General features: G+C 38.1%; 1 protein-coding gene across 1 annotated transcript in view; it reads right to left on the reverse strand.

Moving 5' to 3' along the window:
* Positions 1-24,035, reverse strand: part of LOC128858223 (otoferlin-like) — a 192,099-nt gene that overhangs the window by 45,766 nt on the left and 122,298 nt on the right. The gene's annotated exons all lie outside the window — the stretch shown is intronic.

The following is a 24,035-nucleotide window of genomic DNA, read 5'->3' on the forward strand; positions in this document are numbered from 1 at the left end:
AAATTGTTGTTTATCATCAAGAATATAATAGACCCGGACCCGCATTGTTTTATCTGTGGGCGCTCCACTGTCCAATTTCGAGATATTTTCGCAATACTGTGTCTCTGGACTTATGAATAGTTGTCAAGTCGACTTTATGGGTACACAGACTTTTCAAAAGCCTTTAAGGCTGTCTCGCACAGTATCCTATCGCGGAAACTTGAGTGCTTTTGTTTTCATTTAATTTTCAAGTCATGGTTGAGATCCTATCTTTCCAAAACAAAATCCTATGCACAAATTGAAAAGACTAAATCCTACACTTCTGTACCTTTCTTTGTATCCCACAGGAGAGTACATTTCATTTTCCCGTTTTATTAATGACATTAAAGAGTTTTTTGACTACGGTAAGTTTTTACTCTATGCTGATTATCGAAAAATGTTTTGTTTTTGTTGTTGTTGTTGCAGCAGCTTACTAAACGCTGTGAGTGCGGTGTAGTCACCGATCTCGTCTTAGTCGAACTCATTTAATGGTATACCTAGAAAACGTCCTGTTTCAACATGCTGGGTCCAGGGGAAGAGGGCTGTTAAGTGAGTAGGTTTGATAGGGCATGTGGTTAGGAGGTTCGTGTCGTGCCGTGTGCTTTCACAATGTATTGGGTATGTTGGGGTCGGTTCTGGATAGGAGTTTACCATACTGCAATATTCAGGACGTAATTGGGCCAAAGTTACGCGGGTCTTGTGAGGTAGCTCTTCGTCTGCAGTATGTGATGGTTGGACTCCGATAGCGGCATTCGGGGGTCAGGAGTTAAGGAAGGTGATAAGGGTCTCCAGGGGAATTTCGTTTAATATTATTCTGTAAACTGTTGGTCCAATAGTTGTTGTTGTGTTTTGTCCTGGATCTCGTCAGTGTTTAGTAAAGTAACTTGCCAATCAGATGCTTTTTTAGCACAGCAAGACCGCCGCAGCCGTCGTAGCCGAATGCGTTGGTGCGTGATTACCATTCGGAATTCACAGAGAGAACGTTGGTTCGAATCTCGGTGAAACCAAAATTAATAAAAAAATAAAAAAACATTTTTCTAATAGCGGTCGCCCCTCGGCAGGCAATGGCAAACCTCCGAGTGTATTTCTGCCATGAAAAAGCTCCTCATAAAAATATCTTCCGTTCGGAGTCGGCTTGAAACTTTAGGTCCCTCCATTTGTGGAACAACATCAATACGCAAACCACAAATAGGAGAAGGAGCTCGGCCAAACACCCAAAAATGGTGTACGCGCCAATTATATATATATAAATATATATATTTTCTACAGCCTAGTAACTAGGCAGAGTGGTCTCCGCGCTAATATACTTCAAACTTTAAACTCATCAGAGATATCTCTAACTACTTTTTTCGTCCTGGTGTTGACACTATTCAACCCTTCAAAGTAATCTCCATGAGATATTATGCACTTGTGCCAACGTTTTTTCCAATCTTCGAAGCACTTCAAAAAAATTTTTTTTATCTTGTCCAGCTCTTCCTTCGATGCCGTCGTTTATCTCGTCAATCGTAGCGTAGCGTCGTCCTTTCAAGGGCCTCTGCAGTTTTGGGAACAAGAAAAAGGCACATGGGGCGAGATATGGGGAATACGGTGGCTGTGACATCATTAGTGTGCTGTTTTCGGCCAAAAAATCGAGCCCAAGCAACGATGTATGAGCTGGGGCGTTATCGTGATGCAAGAGCCAATGTTTGTTCTTCCAAAAATTCGGGCGTTTCTGATAGATTGCTTGAAGCAAATTGCGCATAATTGCAGCTAATATTCCTTATTGACCGTTTTACCCTATGGCAAGAACTCATGATGCACAACGCCCCTGAAATCGAAGAAAACGGTAAGCAAAACTTTTACAATCGACCGAACTTGGCGCGCTTTTTTCGATCTTGGTTCGTGCGGTAGCTTCCATTGAGATGATTGAGCTTTGGTTTCCACGTCATAACCATAAACCCACGATTTGCCACCACCTATTCAATCCTGATTAGTTGGGAAATACACCAGACACTCAGTTGTACAGCACTATAATTAAGCGACAACTATCCGCAATACCTACGAATATTTATATTCGTCAGTCTGAGAGATTTATTACTACAATATATGAATGTATTTGTGTATACCAAAATTACTAAGTGAGGACTCGAGCCTCTCTTACACCTATACATTTTGAACCACACTGATATCGCGTAGTACAATATCGCTGAGCCGCATGGACGCAGAATATAAGAAATGTAATGCAGAAAATACAGTTTAAGTTGTAGCCAGAGCTATAGTTTTTATGACGCTAAAACCCTCTCCCACTAAGCTATCAAACCAGCCAGTGCTAATGCAAACTTTTCCCCACCGCTCAACCAAGTGCATTCACTACTATTTTATAACTAACCACAAATTGAAAATTATTTAACACTGCGAATATCTACAACTCCAACGCATTTCTCCGCCGCTATTTGCAACAACGTAACTATACTCACTCACTTTTAATTGGCTTTAATGTTACATCAGACAAACCGTTAGCAGTTGGAATATTATCCGCTAGGTCGCGTAGGTCACCCATTAACGAAAAACAGCGTAAAATGCATTAAATGTTGTGCAACAAATGTGAGCTGTAACAATGTATGTTGTTATGTTGGATATTAAGCGTACAGATGTGCTTACAAACGAGTACGAGTACATATGTATGTATGCATGTACATATGTACAGATTATAAATATATGTATTCAAATTTCTTCCTAGAAGGACACATAAGTGGAAAGGTACGTTTTAACTTTTAAAGCACTGAAATTTAGTGTAAACTCAACTTAACATTTTCCTGAGGAGAGTTTCGATGATTTATACACATTCAAATACGATGCCTTTGTTAAGTGAGGACGATCTGGAATATTGGCATACTGAAAAAACTTCAATTGTGAAATAGAGAAGCGCTGGCGAAATAGAACAAGTAAATTTATCTGTTTCTGCTCTGCAAAACTATGCCATTTATTGTATATTTTTGAGTCATTTAATTTTTTATTAGTTTTGAGGCTTAGAAATGGAATACCCAGGAGGCAAAAATCAATATTTTCGACATCTGCTCTTCTTTGCTTTTCATCGAGATCAAAAAGCTTGCGAAGCAGCCCGGGAAATTTGCGAAGTTTATGGAGATGGTGTCATAGGCGGGTCTACATACAGCACGGAAATGGTTGCAAAGTTCAAAAATGACGACTTTAACGTTGATAACACATCCCGAAGCGGAGGGTCTTCGGAATTCGATGAAGAACGTCTCAAATCACTTGTGAAGGAGAACGCTCGGCAAACCAATCGAAAATTGGCGAAAGAACTACAATCATAGAACGAGTCAAATTCAACTTCATTAAATGGGATTTACCGGCAAATTGGGAGCCTGGGTGCCCCTCGAGTACAACGAAAAAAACAAAGAAAATCGCCTTAAAATTGTTTCTCCGCATCTCGTATGTCAACGAGCAACATACAGTCACAAACTGCCCTTTTTGTACCGAAGCGTCACGTGAGATGAGAAATTATGCCTATCCCACCAATATGAAGCAATGAAAGGTGTGGGCGGCTCCAGGAGATACGTCAAAGTCGAGAACCAGGCCGGTTCTTCCTTCAAAGAATTTTGATATAATATGAGTTTGATGGGACTGGGGGGGCATGGTGCACTAGGAAATGCTCGAAGAGACCCCCATGCCACCCATGCCAGTGGTACACCCCCTGGAACTCCCCTGGGGGGTTCCCCATACAATCATTTCAAAATATCACCATTTTTGGCCTTTACATGAGAAAAGAAACTAAACAGTTCGACCCAAATGTGGGGGACATCAGAAATCGTTTTAGAGGTATTGTTCCTTCGGCAAAGTTTCTTATTTTTATCCCTAGAATATGATTTTCACAGGCTCGACAAAGAACTGAAAATATCGCAAGACGGCATTCGACGCATATTGAAAAATGAGCTCAAGGTGAAGGCTTACAAGTTCCAAAAAGCACACGATCTTTCCCCACAGCAAAAAAAAGTTCGGTGCGAAAGCGCAAAGGAGTTGTTGCGCTTGCACGAACATGGCGAATTTCCTAACATTGTGTTTTCTGATGAAACAAATTTTCCTATTAAGCAGTTCATAAACACTCAAAACGATCATGTTTACTTGACCGAACGCTCATACGAGAATTTGAGCCTACGTATCGCCACTCGAAGCAATTTCCCATTGCAAGTAATGGTTTGGGTCGCAGTGACCGCTGATGGACGCTCTCCAATCGTTTTTATCGAGCCTGGTGTCGAAGTGAATGCGACTTATTATCGGGAAAATGTTTTAGAAGCTGCTTTAGAGCCGCAGACATGCAAACATTTCGGTCGTAGACCAGGGACGTTCCAACAGGACTCGGCACCGTCTCAAAAAGCTCGTGTGAACCAAGAATGGTTAAAAAATCATGTTCCACACTTCATTTCGTCCACACAATAACTTTGGAATTCGCCAGACGCAAATTCGATGGTTTATTCCATTTGGTTCATTTTGGAGAGCAAGGTGAGGTGCCAGTATGGATGCGCTGAAAAAAGCGATTATATGATAATGGGCTGAAATACCTCAAGATCACATTCGTGCAGCATGCAACTCATTTTTTGACCATTTGAAGGCTATAAGGAAGGCAAAAGGTGGTCATATCGAGCTAAAGTGAATATATGTATGTTAGAATTGTAATAATTTTTGACCAAGTTTGTCTTTGAAATCAATAAAAACTAACTAACTAACAAAAAAGTTATGGTGTTTTGAATAGGTAGCACTTCATATAGTTCACCCTGTATATATACGTAGAATGAGGAGCTGACAATCGGCCAAATTGTTCAGAACTAAACTAACATCACTTACACTAAACTTATGATGGAAAGTATAAGTAACGATTTGTTTTTTAACGATGTGTAAGAATGCAGAGTATTTTATTGCACATATTCACTATGTATGTAGGTACACATGCCACTATGGCGATAAGCCACTAACAAAATTCAGGCAAATGTTCCACATGTTGAATGTTGTGAGCACAACACTGAATGCAAGAAATATCTGAACTGTTTTTCACCGCAATAATAATAAAAAAGCATCAAAAAATTCTTGTAAGCAACAGTAGAAATGTTTACATGAATGTAAGTCGTAGAACATATTGAGTTACATAGTCGTAAAGGGAGAAAGCTTAGCTGAAAGTTTAGGGAATCGCAGACATACTTTGCTAGTTAGACAAAAGTTGGTATAATTTGAGAATTAAAACTGAAAGTTTTGCAGAATGAGCAGAATATTGTATGTATGTATGTGCTTAATGGTTGGAATTTCGAGACGATTTCAATGTTCGCTCTTATACAGTGCAAGTTGCCTTCATACTCATATATTTGCATATACTGCTATATACATATGTATGTATGCACCTCGAAGTGAATTAGATTCGTAATAGATCGTGTTCTATTTTCACTGCTAGCTTTCTCATAAGGATGCCCACAGAATCACCAGTCTATGCTTCAGCATATGTAATAGAAGAATATTTTTAGCGCACAAATTGACCATTTTGTGACTGCTTCAATTCTAGTCACTCCCGCACTAGAATAGCTTTTTTTCATCAAGTATCAGTTCATGAGCTCATCCCGATGCTCAGAGGCTCTACTCTCTAATCCGGTGCGAATCGTAATACGAAAGGAAATTTATTATTTGGAATAGCAATATAACATTTAAATATAGATGGTGGTGCAAAATTACCATCCACTTTTGTTTTTCAGTAACTTTTTGACGTGATAACGTCTTATAATTCGATTTAGCGGGCTGCACGCACGGAAAAATGTGTCGTTACCTTGCTCATTAGTGTTACCTTGCTCAATTGTCATTACCTTGCTCATTTGTCGTTACCTTGCTCATTGCCGTTACCTTGAATGAACTGCAAGCGAAAGCGCGGAACGAACGGCAATGTTCGATATCTTGCTCTCTCTTACTTAAGTGAGTGTATATATGTATGTATATGCGCATATGTACATACATATATAAATTCACGTATTTCTATTTGCATATGCCTTCTTATTGATTATTATTAATTTGATTTACTTGAAGAATTTAAAATAAAACCAAGTTTGTTAATAATACCTGTTGTTTTAATGTTATTATTATTAATTTTTTTATTATATATGAAGGAAAAAATGTATGGTAATATTTACCATATACCTTATAAGATATGTTGTATACTAATATAGGTATATAAACATGCATATACATATACAATTTCGCGCAATTTTCAAAAAGAACAAATCTATATGTAAAGATGCATACAAGTCATATGGACATATCAAATATACGAATCTATTCCGTACGCAAGCAAATGTAAGCTAATGTGCTTGAACTGCAAGCGAGAGCGCGGAACGAACGACAAAGAGCACAATCGGCCCCCGCGTTCGGCAACGTTCGACATGTGGCTCTGCCCTACTTGAGTGAGCATATATATGTATGTATATAAATGTATATGCGCATTTGTATATAAATTCACATACTTGTATTTGCATATGCCTTCTTCCTGTGTGCATGGTAATGAACCATTTCTCTGTTGAGAATAGGACGATGATAGAAAAAGTAGGAAATGAAAGTGAGTGTTTCGAGTGTAAAGTGTCTTGAAAAAGGCAAATCGATGATGGTGCCTCTTAGTGTTGTTGACTTATTAACGTCTGATGCACAATCGAAATTGAAGATATCTTTCATGAATTTGATAAATGTTTCGTCATTTTTCACGTTTGTGTAAATGTAACTTGACCTATTCCATTGCAATTCCATTTACCTCCTCCTCTATATCCATACAAAATATCTATCAAACAAATAAAATTAAAATTTTCTTTTGAAAATTGCAACCATTCCATCAGTATTTTCTTATGATGTTGTCACGTTAAACTATCGTCAGTAAACCGACTTTACAGACAACCTCTTTTAGTAAATAAAAAAATTTGCTTGAGTGGTCTTTACGTGCCCCATTGCTCGCTGTTTGTGTACATACTACAGCTGTCTAGTTCAAATATGAATGAAGCACGACGCCATTTACAAAAATGATAAAAATTCCGATAGGGTTATTAATTTTGCGCCACCTTTTATATCTTTCAATATATCTCTTAGAAATATAGCTTACAAGCTTAATTGTCAACGTTTGTTCGAATACAGACAACAAATTGTTTTTGTAATAGAGTTTTTGTCGCATCGCTATACTGAGTAGACACTCAGGTAACGCTGCGGCTGTCCCCGACTCACTATTCCCGAATATTTGCCGAGTAGTTCGGATTTTCGCTGCAGAGTATATGTACTACAGTCTACTCTCTCCTAACGGACATCTCCTTAAACAGACACCTTTCATAAGCGGACACTATTTTTAGCACATATCCCAAATCTTTAAGATTTTGTTTTTGATTTTTTTCTCTTGAGCGAACACCTTAGCCCTCCCATAACAAATTATCAACTTTTTTTACACTTTTAAAAGAGTGTTACAGGATTTGATTGAAAAGTAATGAGCCTTCCCGCGCGGAACGTCTGCCAAGCGATCAACCGAATCGGCTGGTGGGGGAAAATGATCGTTGGACCTTCCCCTTCCACTAGAAACCGGTCCCAGTTCGCTGGCAACAGCGGTGCAGTCAACATCGCTCCGCGCGTGAAAGCTGTTTTGAAAGTGTGTTAGGATTTTGCAGTGGCGAAAATGCAGCGATCGTTGGAGCAACGTTACTCGATCAAATTTTGCGTAAAGCTAAACAAAACGAGTACCGAAACCATTGGACTACTCAAGGAGGCTTACGGGGACCAATCTCTGTCCAGTGCCGAGGTAAAACGGTGGAACAAGTCGTTCAAGGAAGGTCGGGAGGACGTCGAAGACGAACAGCGACCTGGAAGGTCTTCGACGACGCAAACAGACGAAGATGTGAACAGGGTTCATGAATTTTTAACATTGACCGTCGTGCTAGTCTACGTGAGATCAGTGAAGAGTTAAATTTAACTTTTTACAATGTGCGAGAAATCGTGACCGGAAAACTTGAAATGCGCAAAGTGTGTGGCAAATTGGTTCCAAAGTTTTGACTGATGAACAAAAGCAATTGCGTGTGGAAAAGAGTCGTGAAGTATTGGAAAGTGACGAACAGGATAATACTTTAGACAATTGTATCACCAGTCCCCTCCGAACTTCTTCTTGTTCCCGCGCCTGATAAGAAAGCTGAAGGGGATTGGTGTTTCGACTCCATCGAGGCGATCCAAAAAACTGTGACAGCCGAATTGAACGCGATTCCGGCGGATGAATTTAAAAAACGTTTCCTGCAGTGGAAGGATCGCTACCAGCGGTGTATTGACGGTCAAGGGTCCTATTTTGAAGAATATTACAATAGTTGTATAACCAAAAGGTTTAACAAAACTGCTGAAAAAAATAAGGCTCAATACTTTTCTATCAAACACTGTACACTGTATATATGTCATCCTCATCATCATTGCTCGCTCAACCGCCCGGTCCGGGTCTAAGCTTGCTGTAACATTTGTCTCCTGTTCGATTTACCTCCCGCTTGAGTAATCCCAAATAGCTCAAACCAAACAGTTCCTACACCAAATAGATCAGCGTTCCGATCTACGCCATCCAACCATAGGAGTTCTGCACTTCCTTTGCCTTTATTTCTTTCTAAAAATTTCTTTGGTGGATATGCATCGTCTGCCGTTATAATGTGACCAGCCGATTGTGGCCGTTTTCGCAAACAGCACCAACTATTTTTCGTATGTATATAGTATATATATGGTATGTACATAAAATTTATGGAAATATTACTTGGTCGACCTTCGCTTTCAATATGCCGTATGCGTCGATATAATCCTGCAAATGGAAGTCTCTATAGAAGAGTGGGCCGAACAATTTTTTTTTTTAGGATCGAATTCTAGTGCGGAAAAGTTGCACTGCTAGACTAATAAAGTGTGTGCCAAATTTCAGTCCAACCGAACGATATCTTCTGTAGCCTGCAGAGGCCTCAAATTTTGAAATTTCAGTGGTGGTCTTATAAAATAATTAATATTTTAACTTAACATATATGAGAATAGTAGAACAAATTATAAGATTTGCATACAGTCGCAAAGATTTAACTGAAAGTAATTTATACCTAATTTATCGAAAAACTCGTTTTTTTGAATCGCCTCTTAAGATTCTTGCACCCATAGATATCTCTTAGAAGAAAATAATTTCGTAATCTCTGCGCGCCAAGTAAGTGAGCGATTCCATGTCGAGTGATCCAAGTACTTTGGACATCATCGTAAAATTTTCTGCAAATTGGTTTATTTGTAGGGTTTAGTATACTTATAATTGGCGCTTAAACAATTTAATTGATTTTTGGCATCTACAGTTTTATGCCGCCTCCGAACGGCTAGTATTGGTTTTTTATGATGAGCTTTTTCATGAGGAGATTTGCCATTGCTTGCCGAGGAGCGAACGCTATTAGAAAAACATTTTCTCAATTCGTGTTTCGTGCCCGGGGTTGCGAACCTGTGCACTTACATGGGGTAGGCACCCAGCAACCAATTTGGCTACGGCGGCAGCATGTGAATACTTGGTTTAAAAATACTTAGAATTTTAAATAAAACGAACAAATGTTTATAATTCATTTCAAAGCCACAAATTACAATTCCTATAAAAAGAAGCTATTTATAAAATGTCAGCTCGAAAGAATATGAATGCAGCAGTAGGGGAAGGAATTCACAGCAACTCTCTAGTAACATCATTCTTGTATTAAATGTACATACTCCTACTACAACGATTTGCACTATATTAGATTCCAAGAATCGTATAGTTGGTGTGTGGTAGCCTTGTGTAAAGCCAACATCATCACAAATGACACGCACTGGATTATGAATGCATTTCGACACCACATTACGTTAGGAAAATCTTTAAGTGTATGCCAAAGTAAAAGGACATTTTTTGTAAGTGTTGTAAGAAATGAGCTATAACAACAAAATGGTAAACATACATTAAAGCTGAAAAGGCGTGCAATGCACGTCGACTTGCTATCTGCTCTGGACTGACAATGACGTGCTATGCACTGTAAGGAAGCAAGTTGCCAAATTCTAAGAAATATTCATTCTCAATATTTCGACTGGGCATTGCAGAAGAAATTCTACAAAATGTTAATATTCCTGAATAATCAAGCGCTTCTTTAGAAAACATACCATTGCTTTTGTACGCAAAACAGTGGGGAGATTTCCCAAGAAAAATTCTTCGTACACAAAGTAAACAAAAGCCTTAACGAAGCTGTCGGGTATATGCAAAACAAAAGAAATGCAGTGAAGCTATGGAAATGAAAAAAGTATGGGAATGTAAAAAATGCCTGGTTGCACTACACATTCCTGATTGTTTTGAAATATATCGCACTGTACAAAAATTATTAAAAAATTCTTTAAAATATTATTTTATTTATATTCATTTAAATATTGTGATTATATGCATTCGTTAAATACACTCTGCTAAAAGCTTTATGTAATAGAAATTCTTCTAAGCACGATCTTGTTATAAATTGGTTTACACAATACAGTCACCGGCTTTTCAAAATTATCTTCCAGCGCAAGAGGTTAAGAGGCTGTATGCTATTTGTAAGTTACTATTGTCAATAGCAGGTGCTCTCAAATGCTTTTTATATATACACTTTTTTAAATAACTATAGCGCGACGACTTACTGATTAAAGTTTGTTAGGTATTTATTTGCTTCTTATTTAATTTTAATATTTTTTTTATGAAAATATAAAGTACTATAGTTCATTCTCCTAGAGAAACCATATAAATCCAAGCGTTAAGCCAATTCGAAAAAAATGTTTAAAATTTTGTTCAAAATTTCACACTTTTTAATCAGAATCTTTCGAAAAAATTATAGTTTTATAGTCCATTGAATTCTGGTATTATAAAGTGTAAGTTTCAAGTGACTCAAAATTATCGTTGATTTCTGAGATTTTGTTTTTGGTTCTTATTAACGGTGTTGAGTGATTTCTATTTATCTACCTGATCCAAAGTGAAGTGCCCGAGTTCAAATCTCCGAGTATGAAAGTCCAAATGATAGAAAAAGTTGTTTCTAACAGTGGTCGCCCCTCGCCTTGTCTGAAAATGCTTCTCGTAAAAAACCATCTACCGGAACAAAACTGTTGGCCTTTTCCATTTGTGGAACAACATCATGACGCACATCACAAATTGTAGAAGAAGCTCGGCCAAAAACCCAACATATGTAAATGTTTCAAAAACCATCCGTACTTCCAAGTCAACCAGTCAAGATTTGTTTGAGATATGAATTAGGTCAAAATGAAATATGTAGTTGCAAGAAAAATAAAAGTATTTAGACATTTATCTCACTTTAATACTTCGAGTATGTAATTTTTAATGTATTGATTTATCTGGTAAGCTAGCCCATTAACCCAAAATGGATAAATGATGACTCACAAAAATGGTACACAGATGGTTCCAAAACGCTCCAAGGAGTAGGAGCAGGAAAAGTGGGGCCTCGAGCACACAAATCCCTAACACTAAGTACAGATACCACAATTTCCCTTGCGGAGCTCTTCGCCAAAATGGAAACAGTGGAAATCATATCCAAAGAGGGTTCGAGGAAGGAAAAATTAAAATATGGACAGCCAATTGGTTCTCAAAGCCTAGAATAGCTTACACATTGCATTTTAACACAATAGGGTTATCTAGCACAAGATCATGCAGATTCTGCTGTGATGAAGAGGAGTCTATGGAACACTTAATCACCAACTGTGAGGCATTAAGCCACAGGAGACACAAAATCCTGGGCTCGTACCTACTAGAGGAGGAAATCCTACAATTGCTCCCTCCTAAAGAGCTGGTTCGATTCCTCGGTACATTAAATAATTATAATTAAGTAATTAGGGGCGCACAATATCATATATATACCATTACCATTACCATCTGGTAAGCTATACAATTTTTTTTGTTATATTAATGCCTCTGTTTGGCAAACAGATTTTTTTTGTCTACTGTAGCCTTAAACGCCTTTAGGCAAACACGGTATTACTTTGAGCAACATTAACATAAACATAACAAGAGTATTATTGTTGTGAAAGTAGCAGCAAAAAGTAACGCTAAGGATATGGCAAGGCCGGTGGATTAAGGAAACACGCGGCAGGTTGACGACTAGGCTTATAAGAGAGTGAATTTTTATATAACCCAAATGCTTTCGGGGCACGCATATTTCCAGAAATACCTGTTCAAAATAAGTAAATGTGAACACCCTACATGCATACTATGGAAAACGCCGAAAAACGGGCACATTACGCTATACGAGCTAAGGGCGACCACTTGCGCGATATCATATTCAAAAAGTGATGTAAACGAATCTCCTTGAACTAAATTAAATGTTTTTCACAATGAAACACAAAAAATGTTTCTTTTTCCATATTTTTTTAATAATCACATGGGTCAGTTTAATATGGCCAACCCTGTATATGGGAATACCGCCGAAGATGACGCTGAACACACGTTCTAGCGTTGGAAATAAGAACGTGGAACGCTGGAGAATGCAGTCGGTCACATTGGTAAGCATTGAAAATGTAATCGACAAGATGCCAAGTAGCGAAAAAACGTGGGAGATCATCAGTGGTTTCGCGAAAGAATTCTCCGTATACAAAAGCGGGACGTGGACGCAGGCACATAGGCATAGACTTTTGTAATGAGGAAGATGGAACGCCACCCTGAAGGAATGCGAAAGCCGGGTCAGGGTGGGCGACGGTTCCAAACGAGGGGGAGTTTTTTAGTATTGCTGCGTGTGATGATTCTTTAGGCAAAAAAGAAGTGCCTGTGCACTTTCTAAAAGGTATAAATTGCGCAAAAATATATTTTGTGCACAACTCGAAAATGAGAGATTTACTCGTACAACAGCTCAGAACTACACTATACATACATACGTTCATAGCTATGCTTCATCGTATGATTTTCATTGACTAGCTGAATGTATCTCAAATCGCCAAAGTGGAAATATTCTTCTTTTTCATTTCCAAATATTTCAGTAAAGGCTCCAAAAAGATAGCATTCGCAAGAAAAGCTGCTGAATATCATCATGTCAGCGAAAATTTACGCTAAACATACTCCTTCGTTAAAAAGATATAGGTTGTGCTTTCGACGCTATAAAAGTGGTAATTTTAACAAGGAAGATCATGTCGAATCCGAAGCAAAATATTAATGACGCAAGGGAACTGTTGTGTTGCTGGTGGGACTGGAAGAGAGTGTTGATAAAGAAGTACAAAAAGTTGACAATCAAATACAAAATATTTATTACTCATTGAAGTTTCTTTTATAGTCTTCAGAGTAGGCTTCTTCGTGGTAACAGCAGTAGAGAAAAATCATCAAGAGCAGTGCATTTGATTTTTGCTTTGGGACTCTAAAATTTGAAATTCTGTCAACCAATCTTGAAAGTTCAGAGTAACATGAATCATATTTAGAGATAGAATAGATAGAAAAGGAAATAATAAAAAATGCAATCCTACCGCTGCACAATGGGGATTTTTCGACAACTTTTGTTCATAAATCCTAAAGAAGACAATTATTAACCGATTTTACTAATTTTTATCTTAAAATGCTCGCGAATGATTTTGGAAGAGATTGTCTAGGCCCAAATTTCGATTTTTTTTTTGTATTACCTATATCACACCACATCCTTGAATAGGGGCATCTTTGGCATATTTTTATTGTAGTTCAAATCAACGGCAATACATCCCGGCAAGTACGCGAATTTCCGGCCCCTCCTTAAGAGGTGAAATTATCACGCAACTACCTAAAACCTTAAAAACTAATTTTGTTCAAGGACAAACCTAGAATATTGACCGGAAAAATTTGAAAAAATTGATATATACGTTCTTGGGATTGTCGAAACCAAATTCGTTGACCATTTGTCCTTGCGGGGACAAATTGAAGGTCAAACATAGAATATTCATCGGAAAAATTAAAAAGAAGTTTGTATACATATTTTTGGGGTTATTAAGTCCAAATTCGTTGGCCATTTGTCCTTTCGGGGTGATGAAATAGGGTCATCAAAGGCGTGTTGTGACATAATAAAAAAAATTGAAGTTTGGGCCTAGACAATCTCTTCCAAAATCATTCACGAGAATTCTAAGGTTATAAAATTAATAAAATTGGTCCACAATTGGATCCTCTAGCTATTTTTGAATAAAATTTATCAAAAAATCCCCACTGTGCGCTGCTACCTATTTAATGTGACTCGATTCTTGCCAATAAATAATTCAATCAACAAAATATTATAATTCCCAAATGTATTTTTCGGAATCGATTATTGTACTTACGAGAATTCTGTTTTATGTTTTCTATCGACTGAAAATGGGTAGCTTCGAAATGGTTGTTTGAGTTTTGGAAAAAAGAAAAAGTCAGCCGATTACATAACGTGTGAATGCCATAATTATTCGATGACATTTATAAAGTTCTTGGTCAGAAATTCGTGAGCAGTGAGAGGCGGTACAATATTCGAGAGCAGTTTTACACATAATCAAGACTTTCTGGGTGAATAACCAACATGCCCTATTCTGTTAGAAAAAATAGTTACAACACTCCTTCCCCAACAGGAAGGAAATAATCACGTAAGCACGCACATGATGTATACGAGACACTTGCAGTATCGGTAGCAAAGGTGCTGAACACGCCGTTCCGAATAAACGATAATAAAGCGTCGGGCCTTCATGGTATACCCAACATTGCTTTTAAGGCCGCGTCTTGTGCAAATCCAATTGTATTTGCTAATCTTCATAGCAGGTGTCTGAAGGCACGTTCCCCAAGAATTGGAAAAATAGCTTTTAGTCCTAATTTTGAAGCCCGGTAAGAAACCTGCCGACTTTGTACAGGCCTCTCTGTATGCTTGACACTATTGAAAAGGTTTTTGAGCGCATAATAGCTGAGCGATTACAGGAACATTTGGAAGCGCCTGGCGGACTCTCTGACAACCAGTTCGGATTCCGAAAAGCCAAATCTACAATCGATGACATTGCATCTCAAGCATGGGTAAAGTATCTTGGAGTTCACATCCATGATAAGCTATCATTCAAGGAGCATTTAAAAATAAGCAGTAACAAGACAATGTGTGAATAACGCACTTATGCGTATATTACTAAAAAAATGAGGACCTCAAGAAGGTAGAAGAAAGATTCTTTCAATTATTATTGACTCTATTCTCCAAAACGCTCCTCCAGCATGGTCAGGAAGACGAAGGAGGTACTGCAAGCTAACAGACTTAGCGCACTCAGAGTAGCATAGGCATACAGAACAATATCTGATGATGCCACCTGTGTTATAGCGAGTAAAATTTCCTTTGATATGCGAGCAGAAGAACTTAAGCGACTGTATCACTTATTTGGGCACAAACTGACACCTGAAGGTAAGATAACCGAGCGCGAACGTTCGACAGCAAAGTGGCCAAATAGATGGGATCACTTCTCCAAAGGTCGTATGTTATAAGCTGATCCCAAAACTAAATGAATGGATAAGCAGAAGGTACAGCGAAACGGATTACTATCTAACCCAAATTCTCTGCGGACATGGAGGCTTTCTTGCGTACCTCCACCGTTTTAATCTAGCAGACAATTCGACCTACTCGGAGTGCTACAGCGAAATGAGAGTGCATCTTGTAACGCAAATGCTGAACTCGAAAGAGAAATGGGAAGTAGTAAAACGGTTTGCAGCAAGGATAGTAATAAAACTGCGAAACTAAGAATGCGAGTCAAAGCGGAAGCAAAGCGAATGCGACCAATATAGAATATCTAGCAGATACCCAGATGCGTCGCCCAAAGAAGCCATTTTGAAACAGATCTCTTGTGGGAATGACTGTGTTCATGAACAGACGACAAGCACGAACGCATGAGACGCAAAACCAACTCAAACAGACGACAAGTTGATATCGAGAAACGATATTACAATTTTCCGATGCCGCATTGGTGACAAACTAATAGATGTGATAGAATCGATAGCATATAACCCCATTACGCAATTAGGAGAGGCACCTGGACGTAGGTACCAAAGTCACAAACACGGCTCCACCTTGATGAGATGCTTTTAGCAATCCCACTTGGTGCGCATCTTTTTTGTAAACCAAATTTAACAAACATTTATATTTGTAAAGCAGTGCAATACCCGATCTTATATTACTACACCGGTTAAAAATTATTCAGAAGTATCTGCTGTATCCAAAAGACATTTCCCGTTTAGATTTTCTCTTGTTTCTTTTCTTTTTTCAGGCATGGGAATCACCTAAATTAATGAAATAAAAAATTTACCCAATTATTTTGGTATCAAAAGATGAACGATTGGGAACTAGACAGCTTCTTCTTCTTCTTCTTAGCCTCACAGTCCGTGGTGGACCATAGCTTCATCAACAATTTTTCGCCACTTTATTCTATCCATGGCTACATCTCTCCAGTTGTGTACGTTCATTTGCTTAAGATCTGATTCGACGTCATCTAACCATCGCTTTCGTGGGCGTCCTCTTTTTCTTCTTCCAATTGGTGTTAAAATAAAAGCTTTCCTAGCATTTCGCTCTTTCGGCATGCGCAGTACGTGCCCAATCCATCTAATTCGTTGGGCTTTGATAAAACGTATTATATTTTGTCCTTGAACGATTTCTTCGACTTCATTATTGTAGCGAATGCGGTAGCTGCCATCTATTGTTGCAACCGGACCATATATTTTCCTTATGATACGTCTTTCGAAGCACATCAGCTGATGAATATCATTTGTTTTCAGCGTCCATATTTCTGCACCATATGTAAGGACGGGTCGTATCAGTACTTTGTACATTCTTATTTTCTGTGCTCTGGACAAATATTTTTTTTTAAATAGTTTTATGTTAACGTAGTAGGCGTTATTTGCAGCTTGGATTCTGTCGTTAATAGCTATCGCCGAATCTTTATCTGCTGATAGTTTAAAACCCAAGTATTTAAATTCAGTGATATTTTCGAAAGCAAAGTTGTTAATACTTAGGTCATCGCGTGTCGTGTTGTTGACTGACCGAATCATGTATTTGGTTTTCTCGGTATTTACGTGTAGTCCCAGAGCTTTTGCTTCTTTATCAATACATTTAAAGACGCGTATAAGAGTGTTTCTATCTTTAGCCATAATAAGAATATCATCAGCGTAGGCACATATCTGAAAATCATTATTAAATAATGTTCCATTCGTGTTTATTTCTTTAACAGTCGTGTGTAGCATTAAATTGAATACTAAACATGACAATGCGTCTCCTTGTTTTACTCCGGATATGATTTCGAATGGGTCTGACAGGCTTCCTTGCACCAGTACTTTACTTGTTGTGTTCGACAATGTACAGAGAATCAAATTAATTAGCTTCAGAGGTATTCCAATTTTCTGAAAGCAGTATTTTATCCGTTTTCTATTTATACTGTCAAATGCCTGTTTGAAGTCAACAAAGAGGCAAAATATATCAATTTTATATTCGTAAAACTTTTCGAATATCTGGTGGACAGTAAAACCTTGATCAATCGTTGAGCGGTTGTTTCTAAAACCACATTGGTAATCGTCTAGGATGTTCTCAGCATAAATATTCAGCCTTTCAAATAGAATGTTTGTAAATACTTTATAACCTGTATTAAGTAAAGATATGCCTCTGTAATTTTGGCATTCAGTTTTATGTCCTTTTTTGTGTATAGGTACTATTATGCTTGATGCCCATCCAGTGGGTATTTCATTTGAATGCCATATTTGGCTTACTAAGGTAAATATTTGTTTATGTAGTTCATGTCCGCCATATTTCAGAAGTTCTGCGGGTATTCCATCTTCACCACAGCTTTTATGGTTTTTAAGTTTTCTTATAGCCAATAGAACTAGAGCCAATAGAGAACTAGACAGCTGCAATATATAAAAAAACAAATAATGGAGCACGTGAAGCTCAAAATAAAGATTTCCGTCACTCAAAATATTTTTTTTTTCATTTAGTAAAAAAATTATTCAAAAACCTATTTGAATGGTTAATTTTACTGTGAACTGGTCAACCTATATATATAATGAGATAAACAGCCATCGGTTAAGGTAGCACCTAGTGTTGAAGATATACATATTGACAATACATATTAAGTAGAGTAACCAATTGCATCTCGCTATCTGAACTCATATATAAAATTATATTAATTAATTTATATATATATAATATATAATTGGAGCGTACATCCTTTTTGGGTGTTTGGCCGAGCTCCTCTTCCAATTTGTGGCGTGCGCCTTGATGTTGTTCCACAAATGGAGAGACCTACAGTTTCAAGCTTTTTCATGGCAGAAATACACTCGGAGGTTTGCCATTGACTGCCGAGGGGCGACCGCTATTAGAAAAATGTTTTTCTTAATTTTGGTGTTTCACCGAGATTCGAACCAACGTTCTCAACATTCTCTCTCTGGAATTCCGAATGGTAGTCACGTACCAACACATTCGGCTACGGCGGCCGAATATTATTTAAATTAATTCTCATTTTCTGTCTCTGCTATGATTATCACAATTTGAGAAACACTGGTGTATATGAACAATGCTTACACGAACAACACGGTGTGAGTGTGCTCTCGAATGCATGCAAGTACATACATCCTCGCATACACTTCACAAGTGAGTAAACAAACAGTGTCGGCCTTTAAAGGTTACACATACGCCGCGTTGACTGTGCCCATAACCGTAACCTACACATTTTGCGGTGATTTTGTTGCAAAATGCAAATTTCCGCGTAATCATACCTGCAAACATATTCATGCTTAGTTAGGAATTCAAGTGCATGTATGTGCAGTTGTAGGTTAACCAGCCTTCAAATATGTATATAAATAAACAAATGAACTGCAGACTAGCAAGCCAACTATTTATATGATATAATACATATATACATATACGCATACACGCATATAACTACAAACATATATACATATACACAGTGACAATAATCCTGGATGAGTGTAATGATGTTTTGGTGGCATCTCGATTGCTGCTTATACACAAAGTGCATTAATACATCCCTTTTCAGTACAGTTGACTACATATAAAAATGAGTGTCGGTATGTGTTTCCGGAACTGGGTATGCGCTCGTATTAATATTGGCTGGCGCACTCCAGAGGCAATTTGTCATCATTTGTGCAGTTGGTGTGGGTGTGTAAACATATTTGCACTTTCGCAAAGGATATCGAGTATGTGTGTGAATGTATGCATTTGGGTTACTTGTGGCACGTTTCGGTGTTGAAGGCGTGCGATTTAATTGTAGTCATTAACCTATCTATGTTGTTGGCTATTCAAACCACAATAGATTAATTTGTATTACTTATATACCAGCTGGTGTTGTTGTTGTTGTTGTAGCAACATAAACATTCCCCATAAATATACAGGGAATCTTACTGAAGTGACAGCCCTTGGCTGATTATAAGCCCGGGCCGTTCAGGCCACATAGAATCTGGCGTGTTTGGCTTTGCTTCCATATAAAATTAAGGATTTAATGTATTTAGCACTTATTAAACACTCAACAAAATAAGAAAAAGACAAACAGTTTGTTTTTAGTTGAAATATCCTTTATTTTTTCAGGATATTTAAAAATTCAACTGGATAAACAGTTGATTCGCCAATTGAGGTATACGTGTTTTTTATTTTTTAGTATCAAGTGGTTTATTATAGCTTAGTGCTTATTTTTCGGCGTCATTAAACATACAGTACACAGCATAAATATTGATACCCTACCAATTCTAAATATAGGTTAGGTTAGGTTAGCCTGGTTGGCATTAAGCCACGCATAGACCTTTTGGTCCCTAGCGATACCAGATGGAGACCGACCTCTATGAATACCGAAAGTAGACATCATGTAGGATGTCAGCGCTTTTGGCGAATCTAAGCAGCGCTGGGAGATCCGCTTTTGAGATGGTTTAAAACTGGTCAAAAGCAAATGGGCTAAGCGTCACCCCTAACAAAACTGAACTTATCTTATTGACTAGGAAACATAGAATTCCAAAAATAACTCTTCCGACTCTAGGTGGAACAGCACTGTCATTTAGTGATGAAGCTCTCTACTTAGGTCTAATACTAGACAGAAAACTAAGATGGTAGTCAAAAGTCGAAGATAGAGTAAAAAGAGCGACAATAGCACTCTACACTTGTAAACAGGTAATAGGACTAAGTTGGGCGTATATTGACTTAACACAGCAATTGTGACACTAATCCTAACATGCGGTATACTAGTATGGTGGCCGGGTTTAGATAAGTTATATTTAAAAAAAACTATGGTACATGTGCAAAGAATAGCAAGTCTTTGTATCTGCGAGGCGCTGAGGACCACATCCACAGAAGCACTAAACATTATGCTTAACCCATTACCAATAGAGCCATTCGGCAAGCCTACAGCTCCCAAGGCAGCTCTCAGATTAAGAGAAATCGGTCTACTCAGAACAAACCAGAGAGGACACCCTTCAATTTTAGGAAAAATGCCCCTGCATTCCTGTTACAACAGATTTCTGTAAGACCAAGGATATCAACATAGATAAATCCTTCGTCACAGTATTTCCTTCCAAAGAGAAAATGATATAAACATCTATACAGATGGCTCAAAACTAGACAACAGAGTAGGTGGAGGGGCTTACTCCGATAAACTAGGAAGTCGGGTGGAAGTCACTGCCATAAAAGAAGGACTTACGGTAATAAAAACGAGAGTATTATCCACAAATGAAGTCTTAATTATACTCGGCCAGTCAAGCAGCAATAAAAGCGCTAGAAACTAAAACAAACTCGCCAAAAACAGTCTGAATGAAACAGTCAGAATGTTTTGAACTTCTAAATGGCGTATCAAAATACTACAAAGTACACCCTATTTGGGAGCCAGGCCTCAGGAATATAGCAGGGAACTGCAAGGCAGATGAACTAACTCGAGCAACACTCGACCCCCAAGTGGATAAGACGCTGATACCTATGCCTATAGCCACTTGTAAACTACTTATGGATAGGGGAACCATCAATAAGGTAAATACAAGTTGGCAAAACCTCTCAACTTGCGAACTAAGCAGACAGACATGGCCGAAATGGAACAGCGTCCGATCAAAAAGCTTGTTAAGATTTAACAGAGAAGCTATAAGAAAAAATATAGGGATATTAACTGGCCATTGTCTAATAGGCAACCACGCTAGAAGGTTAGGACTCCTGTACTTCGATTTCTGTAGAAGCCGAAGAGGAAACAGTCAGACACCTTTTATGGTAGTGTGAAAGATTAGCTACAGGGAGGCTCCGCACTCTTAATATGGGGTTTTGGACATAGCGCATCTAAAACTAAACTGGGGGTATTGGCCCTATCGAAGTATGCTGCCTGAATTTTTAATTCCAAAAATTAAAGAACTCACAAGCTGAATATCGATGACATTTGGCTCGCTTAAGCGTCGATTTATTGCAATATTCAAGCCACCATTGACACCATACGGCCAAATTTATGGAAAATAGTAAAAAATTAGACTGATCGAATGGATCGTGTAACTCATAACCGCGGCGGACATATGCCAGATATCATATTCAAAAAATAAATGCCATAAATTATCTACCAGTTTATAATAAAAGCAAATTCATGCTAACAATATATTTTTGTTTTGTATTGCCTCGGTAGTCTAGCGTAAGTGCAATAACCTGCCATCCCAGAGGTTGTGGGTTCGAATCCCACGTGAGGCACGGTCCACGTACTTTTCCAAATTTATCTACTTTCCCTCTTTCTTATATTTCTCCATTTCAAAAACATTTTTAAAACTCACTTCTCACACCCAAACTTATCCTTTCCATCCTCACTCTCGCACAATAGTCAGCGCATTATTTGCATAGTGACTGGTAAAATAAGCAAAAAACAAAGAAAAAACACACAGTTACACATTGCATCAGTGGAGCCGACGAGAAGAAGCGGGCAATCGCGGTAATAGTGTAGACACACCAAAATTTAGCGAAGACCTCAACCATTTAAGCGATCCTTCGGGCAGAAAAATGTGAAACACAGATGGCGTTCCAAGCTATAAGAAGGCGTTGTTCCTAAGCAACGACAGTTGTGCATTTCTACTATTTAGGATTGGTAGCGGCAGGCTAATCACCTACCCTGTCAAAAATCAAATAGATTGACGAAACCAACGCAAGACAAGTCTTGTTGAGGCCCTATGCTCCCGAAAGGAGTGAACAAGAAAAAAAATTGTCACTTTATAAAGTTTCAAAGTCTTAAAAACACCCGACACATATATCTATATTTCGTCATCACTGGTTTTTATATGAAAACGAAGTTTTTCCAGCACCTACTTTCTTCTTTAAGTTCTCTCGCGTTACTGCGGTTTAAGGCAGATTTCATTGCTATTGCGGGGCAGGAATCAATGGGCCTAAACAAAAAAAAATCGATTCCGATGGGGCTCTACCTAACAATATTCCAGGCAGAAATACATGCCATTGAAATATGTGTGAGAGAATGCCTTAGCAGGAAAATGAGAGGTAGTCACATCTACATACTTTCAGATAGCCAAGCGGCTCTAAAAGCCCTTCTATCAACAACTATCACCTCTAAATTGGTAAATGATTGCCTAAACCTACTCAACACGTTAGGAAACCTCAACATAGTAACACCAGGCTGGATTCCGGGATATGAAGGACATGAGGGAAATAAAATGGCTGATGACCTTGCAAAACAAGGAGCAAATATGCAACTTATTGGTCCTGAGTCTTTCTGTGGACTCACGAAAGGCCCCATTAGTGAATTCCTTAGGAAATGGGAAGAAAGAAAATTTGCTGCACACTGGCTAAACTGTGCCAGTCAGCATCAAGCCAAACTATTCCTAAGTCCCAACAAGGGAATACCTGATAAGCTTCTCTCACTAAGCAGAGTAGATCTGCGTCTTTTAACAGGATATCTTACAGAACACTGCAGCCTGAGGTATGATCTAAATAATATTGGTCTATCTGAGACCAATGTCTGCCGCTTTTGCGAAATGGACATAGAAAGCTCAGAACATGTGCTTTGTGAATGTCATGCGTTGGGCAGAAAGAGACTTCATCACTTTGGTGGTATCGTAGTATCTCCATGCAATCTTTGGAACAACAAACCCAAAATTGTGCTAAAATTTGTAAAAAGCCTAAAACTCTAGGGTTACAAAAATAGGCCTTTCACAATAGATCAGCTCTGGTCGCAGTGCGTAATGGCCTTCTAATAATAATAATAATGGCCAATGCGCTTATGCAGCAGGATGTGACGCTTTGCCTTGTGTGAAGTTCAATTGACACTTTTGAAGCATAAAACATGTAGTGTAATTTCTCTTAATTCTTGGTGATTTTCTACAACAATGCCATTTCCAATTGAATTTAACGCTTCACTATAACAAAAAATAGTAAACGTATACAAAATTTGCAATTACCAAAATTTTCTATGCGTTCGTCTAGTGAACTTTTATTCACCTCACAATTGTCAAAAACTTCTTTCCTAAGCTTTGTTATCGATTCGCACACACTCACAGTAGTAAAACTGTTTGAAAATTTGAGTAACTCATCTCATCATATATCTTAAGTATAATTGGAAAACATTTTTTTACTAACCTAATGAAAGTGCGCACTTCTGACTTAAATTTCATATTTTATGTAAATAACTTCTTCCTTAATTAATACATATTTGTTCTATATTCTGCAACATTCGAAGGTGATTGAAATAAAATAGTTTACCTGCTTCTTCATTAAAGCAAATTATAACTCCAGGCGAACACACAATGCAACTACGTACTAACACACACACGCACGCATACAAAAAACATACACATTTACACTCTACTGAATATCAGTAATTCGTATTATGATATGGAAATATGTGCATGCAAGCACTCAGCGTGTCGCTAAAGGTCGGCAGAGTAGCTACAACCAGCCAACAGCTACAAAATAAACATAGTAAAAGCACTCCAAGTTACTTGATAATCAACGTGTTGACATCCCACACAATATATAGCCAACAACTTGCAGTGCAATTCATTCTCGCATATCTGAACATTTCCGTTCGGGTCGAGG

Source organism: Anastrepha ludens, chromosome 3 (genome assembly GCF_028408465.1).
Source record: "Anastrepha ludens isolate Willacy chromosome 3, idAnaLude1.1, whole genome shotgun sequence".
Lineage (NCBI taxonomy): Eukaryota > Metazoa > Arthropoda > Insecta > Diptera > Tephritidae > Anastrepha > Anastrepha ludens.